This window comes from Caretta caretta, chromosome 3 (assembly GCF_965140235.1).
Source record: "Caretta caretta isolate rCarCar2 chromosome 3, rCarCar1.hap1, whole genome shotgun sequence".
Taxonomy (NCBI): domain Eukaryota; kingdom Metazoa; phylum Chordata; order Testudines; family Cheloniidae; genus Caretta; species Caretta caretta.
Window position 1 is genome coordinate 140,660,621 of NC_134208.1, and position 6,000 is coordinate 140,666,620.

Below are 6,000 nucleotides of genomic sequence, written 5' to 3' on the forward strand. Positions count from 1 at the left end.
CTCTGTCTAAGGGGTTGGAACAAATGTGGTGGTATCGTAGAGCTTGGCTGTAGACAATGGATCGTGTGGTGTGGTGTGGTCTGGATGAAAGCTGGAGGCATGTAGGTAGGCTAAGCAGTCAGTAAGTTTCTGGTATAGGGTGGTATTTATGTGACCATCGCTTATTAGCACCGTAGTGTCCAGGGAGTGGACCTCTTGTGTGGACTGGTCCAGGCTGAGGTTGATGGTGGGATGGAAATTATTGAAATCATGGTGGAATTCCTTAGGGGCTTCTTTTCCATGGGTCCAGATGATGAAGATGTCAACAATGTAGTGCAAGTAGAGTAGGGGCATTAGGGGACGAGAGCTGAGGAAGCGTTGTTCTAAGTTAGCCATAAAAATGTTGGCATACTGTGGGGCCATGCTGGTACCCATAGCAGTGCCGCTGATTTGAAGGTATATATTGTCCCCAAATGTGAAATAGTTATGGGTGAGGACAAAGGCACAAAGTTCAGCCAGCGGGTTTGCCGTGACATTATCGGGGATACTGCCTGACGGCTTGTAGTCCATCTTTGTGTGGAATGTTGGGGGAGAAGACTTCGACATCCATAGTGGCTTGGATGGTGTTTTCAGGAAGATCACCGATGGACTGTAGTTTCCTCAGGAAGTCAGTGGTGTCTCGAAGATAGCTAGGAGTGCTGTTAGCGTAGGGCTTGAGGAGGGAGTCTACATAGCCAGACAATTCTGCTGTCAGGGTGCCAATGCCTGAGATGGTGGGGCGTCCAAGATTTCCAGGGTTATGAATCTTGGGTAGCAGATAGAATACCCCTGGTTGAGTATTCTAGGGGGGTGTCTGTGCAGATTTATTCTTGTGCTTTTTCAGGGAGTTTCTTGAGCAAATGGTGTAGTTTCTTTTGGTAACTCTCAGTGGGATCAGAGGGTAATGTCAGAGAGTAGGTATCTGAGGGCATAAACACACACACACACACGCACACACACACACACCAACTCCTCACCTTCGAATATCTGGCCCCAAAAGCCTCACCGCCAAGATGTTTCTAGTCTTCTCATACCCCAGGCTTGTCATACTGCATCTTAACTACAATACTGTGAAATCATATGGCATTGTGACCAAAGACTCAAATGAGTAAGTGAGCTGTGGTGAAGACGGTCTCCTCTCTCACATTAATACTAAGTAACAACTACATAAAATTCACTCAGAAGAAATTGATATTCAATAAAGAGATTCATTATACAGCACAGCTAGAAAGCCTACCTTGGGAAGAAGTCTGAATCAAGTATCTCACTAATATTTTCAGTCATTCATTGGTAAACTGTCAAATCCAGATGGTTTTCCAATTTCCATTGCATCTCATTGTGTAGTACATTATATTATGTAGCAGGATCCATTTCTTAGCACCATATGACAGAATTGTGAAGATCCTGATAAAAGTCAACAAAATACTAAATTTAACACACTGGGATTCAATTAAGATTGTTTCTTTTACATGGTCTTAGACAGAAGAACAAAGTCAAGCAACCCATATGAAGCCTCTGTCATTCACAGGAAAAATTATTTGCAAAAGAAGTGTTTTTCTTATTCATATATTGTGAGAAGAATAAAAGGTCAGGTTATCCATGAGAATCAGGTACAATTCTTTGCTATATCAGCAATCTTCTCAGTTGTGCAGACATTTAAATCCTGGGGCAGTACAGTGAAAATTTTATGCTCTGGCACAGGGATTATAGTAGAGAGGTAAATAGTCTCTCTGGCAAACCAGAAATGGGACTGCGTCTGTCAAGACCCTCATTTGTATTCTGCTGCGAATAAATCCAGAGCCAGCCACTGGTCATTAAAAGCTGAAATCCCAGGCTTGGTAATGCTGTACAGTTCACCCCTGATCGCATTAACTCTCGTCTAAATTGCTGTAGGTTAATACTTTTTTGGTTTTGAGACACGATACTTATATCTGACATTTGGATCTGTTTAGTAACAGAGACAACATGCAACAGTAAGGCACTTTTAGAACACTATTTGCTACTCTTAAGGGTAATTAGTCTCTTGTGGCTTTATAAATAAAAAAACAACCCCATACAGATGGAATGGAATATCCCTAAATTGTTTACTTGTCCACCAGGAGTACCAGCAGACAAACAGCCTGGGCACAGTTTGTTTGGCAAAGCAGCAAGAAATACTGACAGCAGTTCCCTATCCTCTAGTCAGGGACTTTTCCTTTCTTCGGTCTGACCTGGAAGATGCTGATGATAAATATATTAGCTTGCAACTATGCTACCATAGGCTGTGATCATCTCATCCCACAGATTTATCCAGGTCAGACTGGGTCAATACCTAGATGGGAGACTTCCAGGAAGCGGAGTGGGAAGTTTAGTAGATATTCATCCCTCTGCGTCAGCATTACACAAATAATGCTGGGAGTAGTGAGGTGCCTTTGTTGTTTTCAGAAAAGTTGGGCTGAAGTCAAACACCCTCAATAGCACTTGTTACACAGGAGAGAGTCACATTGTAGTTATCTGCAAATAAAAAGGATAAAATTCCTGTAACAATGGACTCTCCTTGGGATTTGAAATGAATGACAGTGCAAAGCTGGTCTTTACTTCTGCTGTGATGTGATTTCCCACACTTCTGATGAAACCAGTTACTTGATCTCTTCTAAAAGTGTGTGTTCAGGTAAAATTTAAGATGGACCTATAAACCAGTTAAAGAAGCTGCCAACACTAATTTCAATCTTCTCAGAATGAGGAGGAGGATGGGGAGTGAGGTTGATACATTGACAGTGGCTAGGCAATTGGTATGCTGAAATTGCTACTTACTATGACAGTTACTGTTCACCTTGATCTGCCCTTTTCTTTTACTTTATCCACCTGTTGTATGGACTAGAAGCTTTCTGGTACAGGGACCGTCTTAATTGTGTGTATATGTATACACACACACACACACACTCACACTCTTTAGGACAGTAGAGCCCGGATTGAGGAATTAGAGGCTGCTATAATATAAATAGCCACAGACTAAAACTCTAGTATATATGTTAGATCCTGAGTAGAGAAGTAGCTCAGAAGGGCCGGGAAAAGCAGAGGTTTATACTGCATTTGGTAAAAGCTTAGTCCTCATGCTTTGATTTTAAGTATAAAAACTCACTGAGCTTTCAGCAGCAGCAAAAAGTCCTACAGTCTCTTAGGAAAGTCCTAGAAGGATACTTGTAGATTTCTCAAGAGTAGTACACTACTCCATCACAATGTTCCATTAAGGAAGATGAACCCCAAAGGGGAGGAGGGGAGGATCAGACACTGAAGGGTTAACCCACATGCGTAACGATGGTGGATGCCCTCCTGACACAATACAGACACACTTCAGAGTACACACTACACCTAATCCTTCTGGTCCCCTCTCTTTCTGCCCACCACTCTAGAAGTGTGAGCACACACTTCCCTTTGGGAAGTGCTTCCCTAGTGTTCTTGATCTGCTTTAGATTCAGAAGCCAGCAGTGCCTGCTTACTGCCTGGGGACCCCACTCTGGAGTCACAGGAGTGGTCCTGGGATGTTGTGATATATAGCCACACGGAGCACCACATGGTAGCACAAAACTCCACATTTCCATTCATCTCACTGAGATAACAAAGATACTATGCTTCGGTTTGAGGTTTTTTAAATTTTTTCCCCTAAACGAGCACTTCTGCCCTTTGGAGAAGTCAAAGTAAGTAGGGATGGGCCAGAATCAGGCTGCCATCAAGGAACAGGTATAACACTCCCAAATGTGCACATCCATGATGCTTTTTCAACCCACTGACATTCACCCATGCTCTAGTCTAGATGAGATCAGCCTTATACACAGCCCATGCAAGCATCTGACTCCAGCTAATCTAGGAAAGATTTGCATACAGTGCTGTGTGTAGAACCTGTGATGGCTTGGGAAGAGTGGCACCTGTGGTCTTTTCCCCCAGTCTCTCTCATGGACACTTTCCACGTGACAGGCTTCTACTTGCACCTTTCCTACAGTGGAGCTCCATGTTCCACCCCACTTTAGGCTGGGTCACCAGGCTACACCCAACCTCTAACCCCACCATGCTGCCAAGGTTACAGGGCATCCGATGAAGTGAGCTGTAGCTCACGAAAGCTTATGCTCTAATAAATTTGTTAGTCTCTAAGGTGCCACAAGTGCTCCTTTTCTTTTTAGGGCAATCAGCGTCTTATATCTCCTTGCAGTCCCTCACGAGGGCAGCCCTCCTGGGACAGGTTTGCGTCTAAGTGGAGCCCCATGGCTCTGCCACTGAGACCGGATCCTGGGGTAGCACCCTCCTTACTGTGTAAACATGACAGGTCTGACTGCAATTGATACGGCACGACACTCCGCTCTGGGTAACTCTGACCAGTGTCCAGTTCAAGTGACTCAGAACAGCTCCTTCCAAACAGATCTATTGTCCATTCGCTCAGGTACACAGCAAGTTGGGGAAAGGGTAAATCCCCCAAGATCCACAAACTTCAGTCTCGTCTATAGCTCACCATCCCTCTCAAAGCTTCAGCAAGCCCAGCGACCTCAGACACATCCCACACAGCCTCTGCCCTGTTTCTCCAGCCGTGTGTGTTACAGGCTCTGCCTAAGCCTGGGCAGGGAGCGGCTCTTCACTCCTGCAGCATTAAGCAGAAACACTAATGATGGCCATGTATTTTTTTGTATATGTTTGTGTATTTTAAAGTGTTTTTCAGCTCTACTCAGCAGCAGCGTACTTAGCATGCCGTGTACTGAACACCTGAAGTTGGCCTAAAAATGGCAATTTTTATAAACATACGATCCATTTGCCCTTAAAGCTTGTTATGCTTGCCAGAAACTATCCCTGAGATGGATAGAGCAGTTATGCCACTAAATTCTGTAACATAAAAGGAAAAATGCAATGGTAAGAGTAGCTAGAATATTGCAATATCTGCTTGATAAGGCTAGAGAGAATCTTATTTTGTGCAGCAATAGAAATAGCTACAATAATTCACATCAGCGGTGAGTGCCCTGAAAGCGATAGGCAACTAGTTCAAAGTTTCACCTGCCTGGAGCTATGAAGAACTTAACTAAATCAGACCACTTTTTTTAATTCCTCAAACGCCTTATTTGAAGATAATAAATAAACCCACTTGGATCCTGAACCTGGATTAGCACATTGCTCTCTGTGCCTCAGGTCAAGTGTTTGGCTCATTGTCGGCCTGATTCAATAATAGCTACTGAAGCCAACGGACAGACTCCCACCTGCTAGAAGAGGCATTCGATCAGGCACTAGAGGTATCAGGCCAGAAAGGTATGTATTGAAGATCAAATACTTCCAAGTTTAAGAGTGTATACAAATCAGTTACCTTAATATGGGCAGCTTTCCCTTTGTCCGATCATCATCTTGGTGCTGCATCATGGGTAATAGCAAGAGGAAGTAACAGTAAATGTAGGCAATGGAAGGAAAGGAAGAAAGTGAATAAGCTGGAACAAACAGCATGTTTTAGAAAGTGATAGCAATTCCGCTCAGGTGAAAGGTGACCAGCCAGAAACTCCAGCTGGTAGGGGCAGCTGCAGAAGCAGCCAAAGCAGGAGCCTCTGGAACTTTCTACTGTTTTGACTGACATTTTCTGCCCTGTGCTGACTGGCAGTTTGGTCAAGTGACCCGTGCCAGCCAATGGGGGAGGAGGGCGGGAGGCAGAATGAGGGCAGTGGCTTCAGCAGTAGTACTGAGCATGCTCAGTACAAGCCAAGCAGCAAATCGGAGAGGGCGACTCTGCCCCCCCTCGCCACGCATCGCCTTTTCTCCCTGCCCCATTGCCTTCAGTGTACCTTTTCTTTCCATTTAGCAGATTCCTTCCTGATTAACCCCCCCGAAAAACCCCTGGAACTAAACATGGCATTTGCTGCCACCACACTGTTCACTCTGCTTGTGCATTCTAGCCCCGCCCCCACCCTGGCAGGGACGCCAGAACAGGGGGCCAGAGGTCCATAACCCCATCACATTTTATCAGCTATAAGGATGAGT